Source organism: Phyllobates terribilis, unplaced genomic scaffold (genome assembly GCF_046119375.1).
Source record: "Phyllobates terribilis strain yellow unplaced genomic scaffold, ASM4611937v1 Scaffold_9__5_contigs__length_417890890, whole genome shotgun sequence".
Taxonomy (NCBI): Eukaryota; Metazoa; Chordata; class Amphibia; order Anura; family Dendrobatidae; genus Phyllobates; species Phyllobates terribilis.
In genome coordinates this window covers 25,384,028-25,408,053 of record NW_027362769.1, presented here as the reverse complement: position 1 = coordinate 25,408,053, position 24,026 = coordinate 25,384,028, and positions in this window count along the sequence as shown.

The following is a 24,026-nucleotide window of genomic DNA, read 5'->3' as shown; positions in this document are numbered from 1 at the left end:
CTATGCTAACCTCCAACAGGTTGCAAATTCAATATAATTTTTACCTGCATCTAGCTATGAAAAAATATTTTTTGCTTCGGCTTGTAGCAGTGTGTGGGACTTGTTCTATTAGTCCATCTATACTAACCTCCACCAGGTTGCAAATTCAATATAATTTTTATCTGCATCTAGCTCTGAAAAAATATTTGGGCTTCGGCTTGTAGCAGTGTGTGGGACTTGTTCTATTAGTCCATCTATACTAACCTCCACCAGGTTGAAAATTCAATATAATTTTTATCTACATCTAGCTCTGAAAAAATATTTGGGCTTCGGCTTGTAGCAGTGTGTGGGACTTGTTCTATTAGTCCATCTATACTAACCTCCACCAGGTTGAAAATTCAATATAATTTTTATCTGCATCTAGCACTGAAAAAATATTTGGGCTTCGGCTTGTAGCAAGGTGTGGGACTTGTTCTATTAGTCCATCTATACTAACCTCCACCAGGTTGCAATTTCAATATAATTATTATCTGCATCTAGCTCTGAAAAAATAATTGGGCTTCGGCTTGTAGCAGTGTGTGGGACTTGTTCTATTAGTCCATCTATACTAACCTCCACCAGGTTGCAAATTCAATATAATTTTTATCTGCATCAAGCTCTGAAAAAATATTTGGGCTTCGGCTTGTAGCAGTGTGTGGGACTTGTTCTATTAGTCCATCTATACTACCCTCCACCAGGTTGCAAATTCAATATAATTTTTATCTACATCTAGCTCTGAAAAAATATTTGGGCTTCGGCTTGTAGCAGTGTGTGGGACTTGTTCTATTAGTCCATCTATACTAACCTCCACCAGGTTGCAAATTCAATATAATTTTTATCTACATCTAGCTGTGAAAAAATATTTGGGCTTCGGCTTGTAGCAGTGTGTGGGACTTGTTCTATTAGTCCATCTATACTAATCTCCACCAGGTTGCAAATTCAATATAATTTTTATCTGAATCTAGCTCTGAAAAAATATTTGGGCTTCGGCTTGTAGCAGTGTGTGGGACTTGTTCTATTAGTCCATCTATACTAACCTCCACCAGGTTGCAAATTCAATATAATTTTTATCTGCATCTGGCTCTGAAAAAATATTTGAGCTTCGGCTTGTATCAGTGTGTGGGACTTGTTCTATTAGTCCATCTATACTAACCTCCACCAGGTTGAAAATTCAATATAATTTTTATCTGCATCTAGCTCTGAAAAAATACTTGGGCTTCGGCTTGTAGCAGTGTGTTGGACTTGTTCTATTAGTCCATCTATACTAACCTCCACCAGGTTGAAAATTCAATATAATTTTTATCTGCATCTAGCTCTGAAAAAATATTTGGGCTTCGGCTTGTAGCAGTGTGTGGGACTTGTTCTATTAGTCCATATATATTAATCTCCACCAGGTTGAAAATTCAATATAATTTTTATCTGCATCTAGCTCTGAAAAAATATTTGGGCTTCGGCTTGTAGCAGTGTGTTGGACTTGTTCTATTAGTCCATCTATACTAACCTCCACCAGGTTGAAAATTCAATATAATTTTTATCTGCATCTAGCTCTGAAAAAATATTTGGGCTTCGGCTTGTAGCAGTGTGTGGGACTTGTTCTATTAGTCCATCTATACTAATCTCCACCAGGTTGCAAATTCAATATAATTTTTATCTGAATCTAGCTCTGAAAAAATATTTGGGCTTCGGCTTGGAGCAGTGTGTGGGACTTGTTCTATTAGTCCATCTATACTAACCTCCACCAGGTTGCAAATTCAATATCATTTTTATCTGCATCTGGCTCTGAAAAAATATTTGAGCTTCGGCTTGTATCAGTGTGTGGGACTTGTTCTATTAGTCCATCTATACTAACCTCCACCAGGTTGAAAATTCAATATAATTTTTATCTGCATCTAGATCTGAAAAAATATTTGGGCTTCGGCTTGTAGCAGTGTGTGGGACTTGTTCTATTAGTCCATCTATACTAACCTCCACCAGGTTGAAAATTCAATATAATTTTTATCTGCATCTAGCTCTGAAAAAATATTTGGGCTTCGGCTTGTAGCAGTGTGTGGGACATGTTCTATTAGTCCATCTATACTAACCTCCACCAGTTTGAAAATTCAATATAATTTTTATCTGCATCTAGCTCTGAAAAAATATTTGGGCTTCGGCTTGTAGCAGTGTGTGGGACTTGTTCTATTAGTCCATCTAAACTAACCTCCACCAGGTTGCAAATTCAATATAATTTTTATCTGCATCTAGCTCTGAAAAAATATTTGGGCTTCGGCTTGTAGCAGTGTGTGGGACTTGTTCTATTAGTCCATCTATACTAACCTCCACCAGGTTGCAAATTCAATATAATTTTTAACTGCATCTTGCTCTGAAAAAATATTTGGGCTTCGGATTGTAGCAGTGTGTGGGACTTGTTCTATTAGTCCATCTATACTAACCTCCACCAGGTTGAAAATTCAATATAATTTTTATCTGCATCTAGCTCTGAAAAAATATTTGGGCTTCTGCTTGTAGCAGTGTGTTGGACTAGTTCTATTTGTCCATCTATACTAACCTCCACCAGGTTGCAAATTCAATATAATTTTTATCTGCATCTAGCTCTGAAAAAATATTTGGGCTTAGGCTTGTAGCAGTGTGTGGGACTTGTTCTATTAGTCCATCTATACTAACCTCCACCAGGTTGCAAATTCAATACAATTTTTATCTGTATCTAGCTCTGAAAAAATATTTGGGCTTCGGCTTGTAGCAGTGTATGGGACTTGTTCTATTAGTCCATCTATAATAACCTCCACCAGGTTGCAAATTCAATATAATTTTTATCTACATCTAGCTCTGAAAAAATATTTGGGCTTTGGCTTGTAGCAGTGTTTGGAACTTGTTCTATTAGTCCATCTATACTAACCTCCACCAGGTTGCAAATTCAATATAATTTTTATCTGCATCTAGCTCTGAAAAAATATTTGGGCTTCGGCATATAGCAGTGTGTGGAACTTGTTCTATTAGTCCATCTATGCTAACCTCCAACAGGTTGCAAATTCAATATAATTTTTATCTGCATCTAGCTATGAAAAAATATTTTTTGCTTCGGCTTGTAGCAGTGTGTGGGACTTGTTCTATTAGTCCATCTATACTAACCTCCACCAGGTTGCAAATTCAATATAATTTTTATCTGCATCTAGCTCTGAAAAAATATTTGGGCTTCGGCTTGTAGCAGTGTGTGGGACTTGTTCTATTAGTCCATCTATACTAACCTCCACCAGGTTGAAAATTCAATATAATTTTTATCTACATCTAGCTCTGAAAAAATATTTGGGCTTCGGCTTTTAGCAGTGTGTGGGACTTGTTCTATTAGTCCATCTATACTAACCTCCACCAGGTTGAAAATTCAATATAATTTTTATCTGCATCTAGCACTGAAAAAATATTTGGGCTTCGGCTTGTAGCAAGGTGTGGGACTTGTTCTATTAGTCCATCTATACTAACCTCCACCAGGTTGCAATTTCAATATAATTATTATCTGCATCTAGCTCTGAAAAAATATTTGGGCTTCGGCTTGTAGCAGTGTGTGGGACTTGTTCTATTAGTCCATCTATACTAACCTCCACCAGGTTGCAAATTCAATATAATTTTTATCTGCATCAAGCTCTGAAAAAATATTTGGGCTTCGGCTTGTAGCAGTGTGTGGGACTTGTTCTATTAGTCCATCTATACTACCCTCCACCAGGTTGCAAATTCAATATAATTTTTATCTACATCTAGCTCTGAAAAAATATTTGGGCTTCGGCTTGTAGCAGTGTGTGGGACTTGTTCTATTAGTCCATCTATACTAACCTCCACCAGGTTGCAAATTCAATATAATTTTTATCTACATCTAGCTGTGAAAAAATATTTGGGCTTCGGCTTGTAGCAGTGTGTGGGACTTGTTCTATTAGTCCATCTATACTAATCTCCACCAGGTTGCAAATTCAATATAATTTTTATCTGAATCTAGCTCTGAAAAAATATTTGGGCTTCGGCTTGTAGCAGTGTGTGGGACTTGTTCTATTAGTCCATCTATACTAACCTCCACCAGGTTGCAAATTCAATATAATTTTTATCTGCATCTGGCTCTGAAAAAATATTTGAGCTTCGGCTTGTATCAGTGTGTGGGACTTGTTCTATTAGTCCATCTATACTAACCTCCACCAGGTTGAAAATTCAATATAATTTTTATCTGCATCTAGCTCTGAAAAAATACTTGGGCTTCGGCTTGTAGCAGTGTGTTGGACTTGTTCTATTAGTCCATCTATACTAACCTCCACCAGGTTGAAAATTCAATATAATTTTTATCTGCATCTAGATCTGAAAAAATATTTGGGCTTCGGCTTGTAGCAGTGTGTGGGACTTGTTCTATTAGTCCATCTATACTAACCTCCACCAGGTTGAAAATTCAATATAATTTTTATCTGCATCTAGCTCTGAAAAAATATTTGGGCTTCGGCTTGTAGCAGTGTGTGGGACATGTTCTATTAGTCCATCTATACTAACCTCCACCAGTTTGAAAATTCAATATAATTTTTATCTGCATCTAGCTCTGAAAAAATATTTGGGCTTCGGCTTGTAGCAGTGTGTGGGACTTGTTCTATTAGTCCATCTAAACTAACCTCCACCAGGTTGCAAATTCAATATAATTTTTATCTGCATCTAGCTCTGAAAAAATATTTGGGCTTCGGCTTGTAGCAGTGTGTGGGACTTGTTCTATTAGTCCATCTATACTAACCTCCACCAGGTTGCAAATTCAATATAATTTTTAACTGCATCTTGCTCTGAAAAAATATTTGGGCTTCGGATTGTAGCAGTGTGTGGGACTTGTTCTATTAGTCCATCTATACTAACCTCCACCAGGTTGAAAATTCAATATAATTTTTATCTGCATCTAGCTCTGAAAAAATATTTGGGCTTCTGCTTGTAGCAGTGTGTTGGACTAGTTCTATTTGTCCATCTATACTAACCTCCACCAGGTTGCAAATTCAATATAATTTTTATCTGCATCTAGCTCTGAAAAAATATTTGGGCTTAGGCTTGTAGCAGTGTGTGGGACTTGTTCTATTAGTCCATCTATACTAACCTCCACCAGGTTGCAAATTCAATACAATTTTTATCTGTATCTAGCTCTGAAAAAATATTTGGGCTTCGGCTTGTAGCAGTGTATGGGACTTGTTCTATTAGTCCATCTATAATAACCTCCACCAGGTTGCAAATTCAATATAATTTTTATCTGCATCTAGCTCTGAAAAAATATTTGGGCTTCGGCATATAGCAGTGTGTGGAACTTGTTCTATTAGTCCATCTATGCTAACCTCCAACAGGTTGCAAATTCAATATAATTTTTATCTGCATCTAGCTATGAAAAAATATTTTTTGCTTCGGCTTGTAGCAGTGTGTGGGACTTGTTCTATTAGTCCATCTATACTAACCTCCACCAGGTTGCAAATTCAATATAATTTTTATCTGCATCTAGCTCTGAAAAAATATTTGGGCTTCGGCTTGTAGCAGTGTGTGGGACTTGTTCTATTAGTCCATCTATACTAACCTCCACCAGGTTGAAAATTCAATATAATTTTTATCTACATCTAGCTCTGAAAAAATATTTGGGCTTCGGCTTTTAGCAGTGTGTGGGACTTGTTCTATTAGTCCATCTATACTAACCTCCACCAGGTTGAAAATTCAATATAATTTTTATCTGCATCTAGCACTGAAAAAATATTTGGGCTTCGGCTTGTAGCAAGGTGTGGGACTTGTTCTATTAGTCCATCTATACTAACCTCCACCAGGTTGCAATTTCAATATAATTATTATCTGCATCTAGCTCTGAAAAAATATTTGGGCTTCGGCTTGTAGCAGTGTGTGGGACTTGTTCTATTAGTCCATCTATACTAACCTCCACCAGGTTGCAAATTCAATATAATTTTTATCTGCATCAAGCTCTGAAAAAATATTTGGGCTTCGGCTTGTAGCAGTGTGTGGGACTTGTTCTATTAGTCCATCTATACTACCCTCCACCAGGTTGCAAATTCAATATAATTTTTATCTACATCTAGCTCTGAAAAAATATTTGGGCTTCGGCTTGTAGCAGTGTGTGGGACTTGTTCTATTAGTCCATCTATACTAACCTCCACCAGGTTGCAAATTCAATATAATTTTTATCTACATCTAGCTGTGAAAAAATATTTGGGCTTCGGCTTGTAGCAGTGTGTGGGACTTGTTCTATTAGTCCATCTATACTAATCTCCACCAGGTTGCAAATTCAATATAATTTTTATCTGAATCTAGCTCTGAAAAAATATTTGGGCTTCGGCTTGTAGCAGTGTGTGGGACTTGTTCTATTAGTCCATCTATACTAACCTCCACCAGGTTGCAAATTCAATATAATTTTTATCTGCATCTGGCTCTGAAAAAATATTTGAGCTTCGGCTTGTATCAGTGTGTGGGACTTGTTCTATTAGTCCATCTATACTAACCTCCACCAGGTTGAAAATTCAATATAATTTTTATCTGCATCTAGCTCTGAAAAAATACTTGGGCTTCGGCTTGTAGCAGTGTGTTGGACTTGTTCTATTAGTCCATCTATACTAACCTCCACCAGGTTGAAAATTCAATATAATTTTTATCTGCATCTAGATCTGAAAAAATATTTGGGCTTCGGCTTGTAGCAGTGTGTGGGACTTGTTCTATTAGTCCATCTATACTAACCTCCACCAGGTTGAAAATTCAATATAATTTTTATCTGCATCTAGCTCTGAAAAAATATTTGGGCTTCGGCTTGTAGCAGTGTGTGGGACATGTTCTATTAGTCCATCTATACTAACCTCCACCAGTTTGAAAATTCAATATAATTTTTATCTGCATCTAGCTCTGAAAAAATATTTGGGCTTCGGCTTGTAGCAGTGTGTGGGACTTGTTCTATTAGTCCATCTAAACTAACCTCCACCAGGTTGCAAATTCAATATAATTTTTATCTGCATCTAGCTCTGAAAAAATATTTGGGCTTCGGCTTGTAGCAGTGTGTGGGACTTGTTCTATTAGTCCATCTATACTAACCTCCACCAGGTTGCAAATTCAATATAATTTTTAACTGCATCTTGCTCTGAAAAAATATTTGGGCTTCGGATTGTAGCAGTGTGTGGGACTTGTTCTATTAGTCCATCTATACTAACCTCCACCAGGTTGAAAATTCAATATAATTTTTATCTGCATCTAGCTCTGAAAAAATATTTGGGCTTCTGCTTGTAGCAGTGTGTTGGACTAGTTCTATTTGTCCATCTATACTAACCTCCACCAGGTTGCAAATTCAATATAATTTTTATCTGCATCTAGCTCTGAAAAAATATTTGGGCTTAGGCTTGTAGCAGTGTGTGGGACTTGTTCTATTAGTCCATCTATACTAACCTCCACCAGGTTGCAAATTCAATACAATTTTTATCTGTATCTAGCTCTGAAAAAATATTTGGGCTTCGGCTTGTAGCAGTGTATGGGACTTGTTCTATTAGTCCATCTATAATAACCTCCACCAGGTTGCAAATTCAATATAATTTTTATCTACATCTAGCTCTGAAAAAATATTTGGGCTTTGGCTTGTAGCAGTGTTTGGAACTTGTTCTATTAGTCCATCTATACTAACCTCCACCAGGTTGCAAATTCAATATAATTTTTATCTGCATCTAGCTCTGAAAAAATATTTGGGCTTCGGCATATAGCAGTGTGTGGAACTTGTTCTATTAGTCCATCTATGCTAACCTCCAACAGGTTGCAAATTCAATATAATTTTTATCTGCATCTAGCTATGAAAAAATATTTTTTGCTTCGGCTTGTAGCAGTGTGTGGGACTTGTTCTATTAGTCCATCTATACTAACCTCCACCAGGTTGCAAATTCAATATAATTTTTATCTGCATCTAGCTCTGAAAAAATATTTGGGCTTCGGCTTGTAGCAGTGTGTGGGACTTGTTCTATTAGTCCATCTATACTAACCTCCACCAGGTTGAAAATTCAATATAATTTTTATCTACATCTAGCTCTGAAAAAATATTTGGGCTTCGGCTTGTAGCAGTGTGTGGGACTTGTTCTATTAGTCCATCTATACTAACCTCCACCAGGTTGAAAATTCAATATAATTTTTATCTGCATCTAGCACTGAAAAAATATTTGGGCTTCGGCTTGTAGCAAGGTGTGGGACTTGTTCTATTAGTCCATCTATACTAACCTCCACCAGGTTGCAATTTCAATATAATTATTATCTGCATCTAGCTCTGAAAAAATATTTGGGCTTCGGCTTGTAGCAGTGTGTGGGACTTGTTCTATTAGTCCATCTATACTAACCTCCACCAGGTTGCAAATTCAATATAATTTTTATCTGCATCAAGCTCTGAAAAAATATTTGGGCTTCGGCTTGTAGCAGTGTGTGGGACTTGTTCTATTAGTCCATCTATACTACCCTCCACCAGGTTGCAAATTCAATATAATTTTTATCTACATCTAGCTCTGAAAAAATATTTGGGCTTCGGCTTGTAGCAGTGTGTGGGACTTGTTCTATTAGTCCATCTATACTAACCTCCACCAGGTTGCAAATTCAATATAATTTTTATCTACATCTAGCTGTGAAAAAATATTTGGGCTTCGGCTTGTAGCAGTGTGTGGGACTTGTTCTATTAGTCCATCTATACTAATCTCCACCAGGTTGCAAATTCAATATAATTTTTATCTGAATCTAGCTCTGAAAAAATATTTGGGCTTCGGCTTGTAGCAGTGTGTGGGACTTGTTCTATTAGTCCATCTATACTAACCTCCACCAGGTTGCAAATTCAATATAATTTTTATCTGCATCTGGCTCTGAAAAAATATTTGAGCTTCGGCTTGTATCAGTGTGTGGGACTTGTTCTATTAGTCCATCTATACTAACCTCCACCAGGTTGAAAATTCAATATAATTTTTATCTGCATCTAGCTCTGAAAAAATACTTGGGCTTCGGCTTGTAGCAGTGTGTTGGACTTGTTCTATTAGTCCATCTATACTAACCTCCACCAGGTTGAAAATTCAATATAATTTTTATCTGCATCTAGCTCTGAAAAAATATTTGGGCTTCGGCTTGTAGCAGTGTGTGGGACTTGTTCTATTAGTCCATATATATTAATCTCCACCAGGTTGAAAATTCAATATAATTTTTATCTGCATCTAGCTCTGAAAAAATATTTGGGCTTCGGCTTGTAGCAGTGTGTTGGACTTGTTCTATTAGTCCATCTATACTAACCTCCACCAGGTTGAAAATTCAATATAATTTTTATCTGCATCTAGCTCTGAAAAAATATTTGGGCTTCGGCTTGTAGCAGTGTGTGGGACTTGTTCTATTAGTCCATCTATACTAATCTCCACCAGGTTGCAAATTCAATATAATTTTTATCTGAATCTAGCTCTGAAAAAATATTTGGGCTTCGGCTTGGAGCAGTGTGTGGGACTTGTTCTATTAGTCCATCTATACTAACCTCCACCAGGTTGCAAATTCAATATCATTTTTATCTGCATCTGGCTCTGAAAAAATATTTGAGCTTCGGCTTGTATCAGTGTGTGGGACTTGTTCTATTAGTCCATCTATACTAACCTCCACCAGGTTGAAAATTCAATATAATTTTTATCTGCATCTAGATCTGAAAAAATATTTGGGCTTCGGCTTGTAGCAGTGTGTGGGACTTGTTCTATTAGTCCATCTATACTAACCTCCACCAGGTTGAAAATTCAATATAATTTTTATCTGCATCTAGCTCTGAAAAAATATTTGGGCTTCGGCTTGTAGCAGTGTGTGGGACATGTTCTATTAGTCCATCTATACTAACCTCCACCAGTTTGAAAATTCAATATAATTTTTATCTGCATCTAGCTCTGAAAAAATATTTGGGCTTCGGCTTGTAGCAGTGTGTGGGACTTGTTCTATTAGTCCATCTAAACTAACCTCCACCAGGTTGCAAATTCAATATAATTTTTATCTGCATCTAGCTCTGAAAAAATATTTGGGCTTCGGCTTGTAGCAGTGTGTGGGACTTGTTCTATTAGTCCATCTATACTAACCTCCACCAGGTTGCAAATTCAATATAATTTTTAACTGCATCTTGCTCTGAAAAAATATTTGGGCTTCGGATTGTAGCAGTGTGTGGGACTTGTTCTATTAGTCCATCTATACTAACCTCCACCAGGTTGAAAATTCAATATAATTTTTATCTGCATCTAGCTCTGAAAAAATATTTGGGCTTCTGCTTGTAGCAGTGTGTTGGACTAGTTCTATTTGTCCATCTATACTAACCTCCACCAGGTTGCAAATTCAATATAATTTTTATCTGCATCTAGCTCTGAAAAAATATTTGGGCTTAGGCTTGTAGCAGTGTGTGGGACTTGTTCTATTAGTCCATCTATACTAACCTCCACCAGGTTGCAAATTCAATACAATTTTTATCTGTATCTAGCTCTGAAAAAATATTTGGGCTTCGGCTTGTAGCAGTGTATGGGACTTGTTCTATTAGTCCATCTATAATAACCTCCACCAGGTTGCAAATTCAATATAATTTTTATCTACATCTAGCTCTGAAAAAATATTTGGGCTTTGGCTTGTAGCAGTGTTTGGAACTTGTTCTATTAGTCCATCTATACTAACCTCCACCAGGTTGCAAATTCAATATAATTTTTATCTGCATCTAGCTCTGAAAAAATATTTGGGCTTCGGCATATAGCAGTGTGTGGAACTTGTTCTATTAGTCCATCTATGCTAACCTCCAACAGGTTGCAAATTCAATATAATTTTTATCTGCATCTAGCTATGAAAAAATATTTTTTGCTTCGGCTTGTAGCAGTGTGTGGGACTTGTTCTATTAGTCCATCTATACTAACCTCCACCAGGTTGCAAATTCAATATAATTTTTATCTGCATCTAGCTCTGAAAAAATATTTGGGCTTCGGCTTGTAGCAGTGTGTGGGACTTGTTCTATTAGTCCATCTATACTAACCTCCACCAGGTTGAAAATTCAATATAATTTTTATCTACATCTAGCTCTGAAAAAATATTTGGGCTTCGGCTTGTAGCAGTGTGTGGGACTTGTTCTATTAGTCCATCTATACTAACCTCCACCAGGTTGAAAATTCAATATAATTTTTATCTGCATCTAGCACTGAAAAAATATTTGGGCTTCGGCTTGTAGCAAGGTGTGGGACTTGTTCTATTAGTCCATCTATACTAACCTCCACCAGGTTGCAATTTCAATATAATTATTATCTGCATCTAGCTCTGAAAAAATATTTGGGCTTCGGCTTGTAGCAGTGTGTGGGACTTGTTCTATTAGTCCATCTATACTAACCTCCACCAGGTTGCAAATTCAATATAATTTTTATCTGCATCAAGCTCTGAAAAAATATTTGGGCTTCGGCTTGTAGCAGTGTGTGGGACTTGTTCTATTAGTCCATCTATACTACCCTCCACCAGGTTGCAAATTCAATATAATTTTTATCTACATCTAGCTCTGAAAAAATATTTGGGCTTCGGCTTGTAGCAGTGTGTGGGACTTGTTCTATTAGTCCATCTATACTAACCTCCACCAGGTTGCAAATTCAATATAATTTTTATCTGCATCTGGCTCTGAAAAAATATTTGAGCTTCGGCTTGTATCAGTGTGTGGGACTTGTTCTATTAGTCCATCTATACTAACCTCCACCAGGTTGAAAATTCAATATAATTTTTATCTGCATCTAGCTCTGAAAAAATACTTGGGCTTCGGCTTGTAGCAGTGTGTTGGACTTGTTCTATTAGTCCATCTATACTAACCTCCACCAGGTTGAAAATTCAATATAATTTTTATCTGCATCTAGATCTGAAAAAATATTTGGGCTTCGGCTTGTAGCAGTGTGTGGGACTTGTTCTATTAGTCCATCTATACTAACCTCCACCAGGTTGAAAATTCAATATAATTTTTATCTGCATCTAGCTCTGAAAAAATACTTGGGCTTCGGCTTGTAGCAGTGTGTTGGACTTGTTCTATTAGTCCATCTATACTAACCTCCACCAGGTTGAAAATTCAATATAATTTTTATCTGCATCTAGCTCTGAAAAAATATTTGGGCTTCGGCTTGTAGCAGTGTGTGGGACTTGTTCTATTAGTCCATATATATTAATCTCCACCAGGTTGAAAATTCAATATAATTTTTATCTGCATCTAGCTCTGAAAAAATATTTGGGCTTCGGCTTGTAGCAGTGTGTTGGACTTGTTCTATTAGTCCATCTATACTAACCTCCACCAGGTTGAAAATTCAATATAATTTTTATCTGCATCTAGCTCTGAAAAAATATTTGGGCTTCGGCTTGTAGCAGTGTGTGGGACTTGTTCTATTAGTCCATCTATACTAATCTCCACCAGGTTGCAAATTCAATATAATTTTTATCTGAATCTAGCTCTGAAAAAATATTTGGGCTTCGGCTTGGAGCAGTGTGTGGGACTTGTTCTATTAGTCCATCTATACTAACCTCCACCAGGTTGCAAATTCAATATCATTTTTATCTGCATCTGGCTCTGAAAAAATATTTGAGCTTCGGCTTGTATCAGTGTGTGGGACTTGTTCTATTAGTCCATCTATACTAACCTCCACCAGGTTGAAAATTCAATATAATTTTTATCTGCATCTAGATCTGAAAAAATATTTGGGCTTCGGCTTGTAGCAGTGTGTGGGACTTGTTCTATTAGTCCATCTATACTAACCTCCACCAGGTTGAAAATTCAATATAATTTTTATCTGCATCTAGCTCTGAAAAAATATTTGGGCTTCGGCTTGTAGCAGTGTGTGGGACATGTTCTATTAGTCCATCTATACTAACCTCCACCAGTTTGAAAATTCAATATAATTTTTATCTGCATCTAGCTCTGAAAAAATATTTGGGCTTCGGCTTGTAGCAGTGTGTGGGACTTGTTCTATTAGTCCATCTAAACTAACCTCCACCAGGTTGCAAATTCAATATAATTTTTATCTGCATCTAGCTCTGAAAAAATATTTGGGCTTCGGCTTGTAGCAGTGTGTGGGACTTGTTCTATTAGTCCATCTATACTAACCTCCACCAGGTTGCAAATTCAATATAATTTTTAACTGCATCTTGCTCTGAAAAAATATTTGGGCTTCGGATTGTAGCAGTGTGTGGGACTTGTTCTATTAGTCCATCTATACTAACCTCCACCAGGTTGAAAATTCAATATAATTTTTATCTGCATCTAGCTCTGAAAAAATATTTGGGCTTCTGCTTGTAGCAGTGTGTTGGACTAGTTCTATTTGTCCATCTATACTAACCTCCACCAGGTTGCAAATTCAATATAATTTTTATCTGCATCTAGCTCTGAAAAAATATTTGGGCTTAGGCTTGTAGCAGTGTGTGGGACTTGTTCTATTAGTCCATCTATACTAACCTCCACCAGGTTGCAAATTCAATACAATTTTTATCTGTATCTAGCTCTGAAAAAATATTTGGGCTTCGGCTTGTAGCAGTGTATGGGACTTGTTCTATTAGTCCATCTATAATAACCTCCACCAGGTTGCAAATTCAATATAATTTTTATCTACATCTAGCTCTGAAAAAATATTTGGGCTTTGGCTTGTAGCAGTGTTTGGAACTTGTTCTATTAGTCCATCTATACTAACCTCCACCAGGTTGCAAATTCAATATAATTTTTATCTGCATCTAGCTCTGAAAAAATATTTGGGCTTCGGCATATAGCAGTGTGTGGAACTTGTTCTATTAGTCCATCTATGCTAACCTCCAACAGGTTGCAAATTCAATATAATTTTTATCTGCATCTAGCTATGAAAAAATATTTTTTGCTTCGGCTTGTAGCAGTGTGTGGGACTTGTTCTATTAGTCCATCTATACTAACCTCCACCAGGTTGCAAATTCAATATAATTTTTATCTGCATCTAGCTCTGAAAAAATATTTGGGCTTCGGCTTGTAGCAGTGTGTGGGACTTGTTCTATTAGTCCATCTATACTAACCTCCACCAGGTTGAAAATTCAATATAATTTTTATCTACATCTAGCTCTGAAAAAATATTTGGGCTTCGGCTTGTAGCAGTGTGTGGGACTTGTTCTATTAGTCCATCTATACTAACCTCCACCAGGTTGAAAATTCAATATAATTTTTATCTGCATCTAGCACTGAAAAAATATTTGGGCTTCGGCTTGTAGCAAGGTGTGGGACTTGTTCTATTAGTCCATCTATACTAACCTCCACCAGGTTGCAATTTCAATATAATTATTATCTGCATCTAGCTCTGAAAAAATATTTGGGCTTCGGCTTGTAGCAGTGTGTGGGACTTGTTCTATTAGTCCATCTATACTAACCTCCACCAGGTTGCAAATTCAATATAATTTTTATCTGCATCAAGCTCTGAAAAAATATTTGGGCTTCGGCTTGTAGCAGTGTGTGGGACTTGTTCTATTAGTCCATCTATACTACCCTCCACCAGGTTGCAAATTCAATATAATTTTTATCTACATCTAGCTCTGAAAAAATATTTGGGCTTCGGCTTGTAGCAGTGTGTGGGACTTGTTCTATTAGTCCATCTATACTAACCTCCACCAGGTTGCAAATTCAATATAATTTTTATCTACATCTAGCTGTGAAAAAATATTTGGGCTTCGGCTTGTAGCAGTGTGTGGGACTTGTTCTATTAGTCCATCTATACTAATCTCCACCAGGTTGCAAATTCAATATAATTTTTATCTGAATCTAGCTCTGAAAAAATATTTGGGCTTCGGCTTGTAGCAGTGTGTGGGACTTGTTCTATTAGTCCATCTATACTAACCTCCACCAGGTTGCAAATTCAATATAATTTTTATCTGCATCTGGCTCTGAAAAAATATTTGAGCTTCGGCTTGTATCAGTGTGTGGGACTTGTTCTATTAGTCCATCTATACTAACCTCCACCAGGTTGCAAATTCAATATAATTTTTAACTGCATCTTGCTCTGAAAAAATATTTGGGCTTCGGATTGTAGCAGTGTGTGGGACTTGTTCTATTAGTCCATCTATACTAACCTCCACCAGGTTGAAAATTCAATATAATTTTTATCTGCATCTAGCTCTGAAAAAATATTTGGGCTTCTGCTTGTAGCATTGTGTTGGACTAGTTCTATTTGTCCATCTATACTAACCTCCACCAGGTTGCAAATTCAATATAATTTTTATCTGCATCTAGCTCTGAAAAAATATTTGGGCTTAGGCTTGTAGCAGTGTGTGGGACTTGTTCTATTAGTCCATCTATACTAACCTCCACCAGGTTGCAAATTCAATACAATTTTTATCTGTATCTAGCTCTGAAAAAATATTTGGGCTTCGGCTTGTAGCAGTGTATGGGACTTGTTCTATTAGTCCATCTATAATAACCTCCACCATGTTGCAAATTCAATATAATTTTTATCTACATCTAGCTCTGAAAAAATATTTGGGCTTTGGCTTGTAGCAGTGTTTGGAACTTGTTCTATTAGTCCATCTATACTAACCTCCACCAGGTTGCAAATTCAATATAATTTTTATCTGCATCTAGCTCTGAAAAAATATTTGGGCTTCGGCATATAGCAGTGTGTGGAACTTGTTCTATTAGTCCATCTATGCTAACCTCCAACAGGTTGCAAATTCAATATAATTTTTATCTGCATCTAGCTATGAAAAAATATTTTTTGCTTCGGCTTGTAGCAGTGTGTGGGACTTGTTCTATTAGTCCATCTATACTAACCTCCACCAGGTTGCAAATTCAATATAATTTTTATCTGCATCTAGCTCTGAAAAAATATTTGGGCTTCGGCTTGTAGCAGTGTGTTGGACTTGTTCTATTAGTCCATCTATACTAACCTCCACCAGGTTGAAAATTCAATATAATTTTTATCTACATCTAGCTCTGAAAAAATATTTGGGCTTCGGCTTGTAGCAGTGTGTGGGACTTGTTCTATTAGTCCATCTATACTAACCTCCACCAGGTTGAAAATTCAATATAATTTTTATCTGCATCTAGCACTGAAAAAATATTTGGGCTTCGGCTTGTAGCAAGGTGTGGGACTTGTTCTATTAGTCCATCTATACTAACCTCCACCAGGTTGCAATTTCAATATAATTATTATCTGCATCTAGCTCTGAAAAAATATTTGGGCTTCGGCTTGTAGCAGTGTGTGGGACTTGTTCTATTAGTCCATCTATACTAACCTCCACCAGGTTGCAAATTCAATATAATTTTTATCTGCATCAAGCTCTGAAAAAATATTTGGGCTTCGGCTTGTAGCAGTGTGTGGGACTTGTTCTATTAGTCCATCTATACTACCCTCCACCAGGTTGCAAATTCAATATAATTTTTATCTACATCTAGCTCTGAAAAAATATTTGGGCTTCGGCTTGTAGCAGTGTGTGGGACTTGTTCTATTAGTCCATCTATACTAACCTCCACCAGGTTGCAAATTCAATATAATTTTTATCTACATCTAGCTGTGAAAAAATATTTGGGCTTCGGCTTGTAGCAGTGTGTGGGACTTGTTCTATTAGTCCATCTATACTAATCTCCACCAGCTTGCAAATTCAATATAATTTTTATCTGAATCTAGCTCTGAAAAAATATTTGGGCTTCGGCTTGTAGCAGTGTGTGGGACTTGTTCTATTAGTCCATCTATACTAACCTCCACCAGGTTGCAAATTCAATATAATTTTTATCTGCATCTGGCTCTGAAAAAATATTTGAGCTTCGGCTTGTATCAGTGTGTGGGACTTGTTCTATTAGTCCATCTATACTAACCTCCACCAGGTTGAAAATTCAATATAATTTTTATCTGCATCTAGCTCTGAAAAAATACTTGGGCTTCGGCTTGTAGCAGTGTGTTGGACTTGTTCTATTAGTCCATCTATACTAACCTCCACCAGGTTGAAAATTCAATATAATTTTTATCTGCATCTAGCTCTGAAAAAATATTTGGGCTTCGGCTTGTAGCAGTGTGTGGGACTTGTTCTATTAGTCCATCTATACTAATCTCCACCAGGTTGAAAATTCAATATAATTTTTATCTGCATCTAGCTCTGAAAAAATATTTGGGCTTCGGCTTGTAGCAGTGTGTTGGACTTGTTCTATTAGTCCATCTATACTAACCTCCACCAGGTTGAAAATTCAATATAATTTTTATCTGCATCTAGCTCTGAAAAAATATTTGGGCTTCGGCTTGTAGCAGTGTGTGGGACTTGTTCTATTAGTCCATCTATACTAATCTCCACCAGGTTGCAAATTCAATATAATTTTTATCTGAATCTAGCTCTGAAAAAATATTTGGGCTTCGGCTTGTAGCAGTGTGTGGGACTTGTTCTATTAGTCCATCTATACTAATCTCCACCAGGTTGCAAATTCAATATAATTTTTATCTGAATCTAGCTCTGAAAAAATATTTGGGCTTCGGCTTGGAGCAGTGTGTGGGACTTGTTCTATTAGTCCATCTATACTAACCTCCACCAGGTTGCAAATTCAATATCATTTTTATCTGCATCTGGCTCTGAAAAAATATTTGAGCTTCGGCTTGTATCAGTGTGTGGGACTTGTTCTATTAGTCCATCTATACTAACCTCCACCAGGTTGAAAATTCAATATAATTTTTATCTGCATCTAGATCTGAAAAAATATTTGGGCTTCGGCTTGTAGCAGTGTGTGGGACTTGTTCTATTAGTCCATCTATACTAACCTCCACCAGGTTGAAAATTCAATATAATTTTTATCTGCATCTAGCTCTGAAAAAATATTTGGGCTTCGGCTTGTAGCAGTGTGTGGGACATGTTCTATTAGTCCATCTATACTAACCTCCACCAGTTTGAAAATTCAATATAATTTTTATCTGCATCTAGCTCTGAAAAAATATTTGGGCTTCGGCTTGTAGCAGTGTGTGGGACTTGTTCTATTAGTCCATCTAAACTAACCTCCACCAGGTTGCAAATTCAATATAATTTTTATCTGCATCTAGCTCTGAAAAAATATTTGGGCTTCGGCTTGTAGCAGTGTGTGGGACTTGTTCTATTAGTCCATCTATACTAACCTCCACCAGGTTGCAAATTCAATATAATTTTTATCTGCATCTGGCTCTGAAAAAATATTTGAGCTTCGGCTTATATCAGTGTGTGGGACTTGTTCTATTAGTCCATCTATACTACCCTCCACCAGGTTGCAAATTCAATATAATTTTTATCTACATCTAGCTCTGAAAAAATATTTGGGCTTCGGCTTGTAGCAGTGTGTGGGACTTGTTCTATTAGTCCATCTATACTAACCTCCACCAGGTTGCAAATTCAATATAATTTTTATCTACATCTAGCTGTGAAAAAATATTTGGGCTTCGGCTTGTAGCAGTGTGTGGGACTTGTTCTATTAGTCCATCTATACTAATCTCCACCAGGTTGCAAATTCAATATAATTTTTATCTGAATCTAGCTCTGAAAAAATATTTGGGCTTCGGCTTGTAGCAGTGTGTGGGACTTGTTCTATTAGTCCATCTATACTAACCTCCACCAGGTTGCAAATTCAATATAATTTTTATCTGCATCTGGCTCTGAAAAAATATTTGAGCTTCGGCTTGTATCAGTGTGTGGGACTTGTTCTATTAGTCCATCTATACTAACCTCCACCAGGTTGAAAATTCAATATAATTTTTATCTGCATCTAGCTCTGAAAAAATACTTGGGCTTCGGCTTGTAGCAGTGTGTTGGACTTGTTCTATTAGTCCATCTATACTAACCTCCACCAGGTTGAAAATTCAATATAATTTTTATCTGCATCTAGCTCTGAAAAAATATTTGGGCTTCGGCTTGTAGCAGTGTGTGGGACTTGTTCTATTAGTCCATCTATACTAATCTCCACCAGGTTGCAAATTCAATATAATTTTTATCTGAATCTAGCTCTGAAAAAATATTTGGGCTTCGGCTTGTAGCAGTGTGTGGGACTTGTTCTATTAGTCCATCTATACTAATCTCCACCAGGTTGCAAATTCAATATAATTTTTATCTGAATCTAGCTCTGAAAAAATATTTGGGCTTCGGCTTGTAGCAGTGTGTGGGACTTGTTCTATTAGTCCATCTATACTAACCTCCACCAGGTTGCAAATTCAATATAATTTTTATCTGCATCTGGCTCTGAAAAAATATTTGAGCTTCGGCTTGTATCAGTGTGTGGGACTTGTTCTATTAGTCCATCTATACTAACCTCCACCAGGTTGAAAATTCAATATAATTTTTATCTGCATCTAGCTCTGAAAAAATATTTGGGCTTCGGCTTGTAGCAGTGTGTGGGACTTGTTCTATTAGTCCATCTATACTAACCTCCACCAGGTTGAAAATTCAATATAATTTTTATCTGCATCTAGCTCTGAAAAAATATTTGGGCTTCGGCTTGTCGCAGCGTGTGGGACTTGTTCTATTAGTCCTTCTATACTAACCTCCACCAGGTTGCAAATTCAATATAATTTTTATCTGCATCTAGCTCTGAAAAAATATTTGGGCTTCGGCTTGTAGCAGTGTGTGGGACTTGTTCTATTAGTCCATCTATACTAACCTCCACCAGGTTGCAAATTCCATATAATTTTTATCTGCATCTAGCTTTGAAAAAATATTTGGCTTCGGCTTGTAGCAGTGTGTGGGTCCTTGTTCTATTTGTCCATCTATACTAACCTCCACCAGGTTGCAAATTCAATATAATTTTTATCTGCATCTAGCTCTGAAAAAATATTTGGGCTTTGGCTTGTAGCAGTGTGTGGAACTTGTTCTATTAGTCCATCTATACTAACCTCCACCAGGTTGCAAATTCAATATAATTTTTATCTGCATCTAGCTCTGAAAAAATATTTGGGCTTCGGCTTATAGCAGTGTGTGGAACTTGTTCTATTAGTCCATCTATGCTAACCTCCAACAGGTTGCAAATTCAATATAATTTTTATCTGCATCTAGCTCTGAAAAAATATTTTTTGCTTCGGCTTGTAGCAGTGTGTGGGACTTGTTCTATTAGTCCATCTATACTAACCTCCACCAGGTTGCAAATTCAATATAATTTTTATCTGCATCTAGCTCTGAAAAAATATTTGGGCTTCGGCTTGTAGCAGTGTGTGGGACTTGTTCTATTAGTCCATCTATACTAACCTCCACCAGGTTGAAAATTCAATATAATTTTTATCTGCATCTAGCTCTGAAAAAATATTTGGGCTTCGGCTTGTAGCAGTGTGTGGGACTTGTTCTATTAGTCCATCTATACTAACCTCCACCAGTTTGAAAATTCAATATAATTTTTATCTGCATCTAGCTCTGAAAAAATATTTGGGCTTCGGCTTGTAGCAGTGTGTGGGACTTGTTCTATTAGTCCATCTAAACTAACCTCCACCAGGTTGCAAATTCAATATAATTTTTATCTGCATCTAGCTCTGAAAAAATATTTGGGCTTCGGCTTGTAGCAGTGTGTGGGACTTGTTCTATTAGTCCATCTATACTAACCTCCACCAGGTTGCAAATTCAATATAATTTTTATCTGCATCTGGCATTGAAAAAATATTTGAGCTTCGGCTTCTATCAGTGTGTGGGACTTGTTCTATTAGTCCATCTATACTAACCTCCACCAGGTTGCAAATTCAATATAATTTTTATCTGCATCTAGCTCTGAAAATATATTTGGGCTTCAGCTTGTAGCAGTGTGTGGGACTTGTTCTATTAGTCCATCTATACTAACCTCCACCAGGTTGCAAATTCAATATAATTTTTAACTGCATCTTGCTCTGAAGAAATATTTGGGCTTCGGCTTGTAGCAGTGTGTGGGACTTGTTCAATTAGTCCATCTATACTAACCTCCACCAGGTTGAAAGTTCAATATAATTTTTATCTGCATCTAGCTCTGAAAAAATATTTGGGCTTCTGCTTGTAGCAGTGTGTTGGACTAGTTCTATTTGTCCATCTATACTAACCTCCACCAGGTTGCAAATTCAATATAATTTTTATCTGCATCTAGCTCTGAAAAAATATTTGGGCTTCGGCTTGTAGCAGTGTGTGGGACTTGTTCTATTAGTCCATCTATACTAACCTCCACCAGGTTGCAAATTCAATACAATTTTTATCTGCATCTAGCTCTGAAAAAATATTTGGGCTTCGACTTGTAGCAGTGTATGGGACTTGTTCTATTAGTCCATCTATAATATCCTCCACCAGGTTGCAAATTCCATATAATTTTTATCTGCATCTAGCTTTGAAAAAATATTTGGGCTTCGGCTTGTAGCAGTGTGTGGGTCCTTGTTCTATTAGTCCATCTATACTAACCTCCACCAGGTTGCAAATTCAATATAATTTTTATCTGCATCTAGCTCTGAAAAAATATTTGGGCTTTGGCTTGTAGCAGTGTGTGGAACTTATTCTATTAGTCCATCTATACTAACCTCCACCAGGTTGCAAATTCAATATAATTTTTATCTGCATCTAGCTCTGAAAAAATATTTGGGCTTCGGCTTATAGCAGTGTGTGGAACTTGTTCTATTAGTCCATCTATGCTAACCTCCAACAGGTTGCAAATTCAATATAATTTTTATCTGCATCTAGCTCTGAAAAAATATTTTTTGCTTCGGCTTGTAGCAGTGTGTGGGACTTGTTCTATTAGTCCATCTATACTAACCTCTACCAGGTTGCAAATTCTATATAATTTTTATCTGCATCTAGCTCTGAAAAAATATTTGGGCTTCGGCTTGTAGCAGTGTGTGGTACTTGTTCTATTAGTCCATCTATACTAACATCCACCAGGTTGAAAATTCAATATAATTTTTATCTGCATCTAGCTCTGAAAAAATATTTTGGCTTCGGCTTGTAGCAGTGTGTGGGACTTGTTCTATTATTACATCTATACTAACCTCCACCAGGTTGCAAATTCAATATAATTTTTATCTACATCTAGCTCTGAAAAAATATTTGGGCTTCGGCTTGTAGCAGTGTGTGGGACTTGTTCTATTAGTCCATCTATACTAACCTCCACCAGGTTGAAAATTCAATATAATTTTTATCTGCATCTAGCATTTAAAAAATATTTGGGCTTCGGCTTGTAGCAGTGTGTGGGACTTGTTCTATTAGTCCATGTATACTAACCTGGACCAGGTTGCAAATTCAATATAATTTTTATCTGCATCTTGCTCTGAAAAAATATTTGGGCTTCGGCTTGTAGCAGTGTGTGGGACTTGTTCTATTAGTCCATCTATACTAACCTCCACCAGGTTGAAAATTCAATATAATTTTTATCTGCATCTAGCTCTGAAAAAATATTTGGGCTTCAGCTTGTAGCAGTGTGTGGGACTTGTTCTGTTAATCCATAGATAATAACCTCCACCAGGTTCCAAATTCAATATAATTTTTATATGCATCTAGCTCTGAAAAAATATTTGGGCTTCGGCTTGTAGCAATGTGTGGGACTTGTTCTATTAGTCCATCTATACTAACCTCCACCAGGTAGCAAATTCAATATAATTTTTATCTGCATCTAGCTCTGAAAAAATATTTGGGCTTCGGCTTGTCGCAGCGTGTGGGACTTGTTCTATTAGTCCTTCTATACTAACCTCCACCAGGTTACAAATTCAATATAATTTTTATCTGCATCTAGTTCTGAAAAAATATTTGGGCTTCGGCTTGTAGCAGTGTGTGGGACTTGTTCTATTAGTCCATCTATACTAACCTCCACCAGGTTGCAAATTCAATATAATTTTTATCTGCATCTAGCTCTGAAAAAATATTTGGGCTTTGGCTTGTAGCAGTGTATGGGACTTGTTCTATTAGTCCATCTATGCTAACCTCCACCAGGTTGCAAATTCCATATAATTTTTATCTGCATCTAGCTTTGAAAAAATATTTGGGCTTCGGCTTGTAGCAGTGTGTGGGTCCTAGTTCTATTTGTGCATCTATACTAACCTCCACCAGGTTGCAAATTCAATATAATTTTTATCTGCATCTAGCTCTGAAAAAATATTTGGGCTTTGGCTTGTAGCAGTGTGTGGAACTTGTTCTATTAGTCCATCTATACTAACCTCCACCAGGTTGCAAATTCAATATAATTTTTATCTGCATCTAGCTCTGAAAAAATATTTGGGATTCGGCTTATAGCAGTGTGTGGAACTTGTTCTATTAGTCCATCTATGCTAACCTCCAACAGGTTGCAAATTCAATATAATTTTTATCTGCATCTAGCTCTGAAAAAATATTTTTTGCTTCGGCTTGTAGCAGTGTGTGGGACTTGTTCTATTAGTCCATCTATACTAACCTCCACCAGGTTGCAAATTCCATATAATTTTTATCTGCATCTAGCTTTGAAAAAATATTTGGGCTTCGGCTTGTAGCAGTGTGTGGGTCCTTGTTCTATTTGTCCATCTATACTAACCTCCACCAGGTTGCAAATTCAATATAATTTTTATCTGCATCTAGCTCTGAAAAAATATTTGGGCTTTGGCTTGTAGCAGTGTGTGGAACTTGTTCTATTAGTCCATCTATACTAACCTCCACCAGGTTGCAAATTCAATATAATTTTTATCTGCATCTAGCTCTGAAAAAATATTTGGGCTTCGGCTTATAGCAGTGTGTGGAACTTGTTCTATTATTCCATCTATGCTAACCTCCAACAGGTTGCAAATTCAATATAATTTTTATCTGCATCTAGCTCTGAAAAAATATTTTTTGCTTCGGCTTGTAGCAGTGTGTGGGACTTGTTCTATTAGTCCATCTATACTAACCTCCACCAGGTTGAAAATTCAATATAATTTTTATCTGCATCTAGCTCTGAAAAAATATTTGGGCTTCGGCTTGTAGCAGTGTGTGGGACTTGTTCTATTAGTACATCTATACTAACCTCCACCAGGTTGCAAATTCAATATAATTTTTATCTACATCTAGCTCTGAAAAAACATTTGGGCTTCGGCTTGTAGCAGTGTGTGGGACTTGTTCTATTAGTCCAT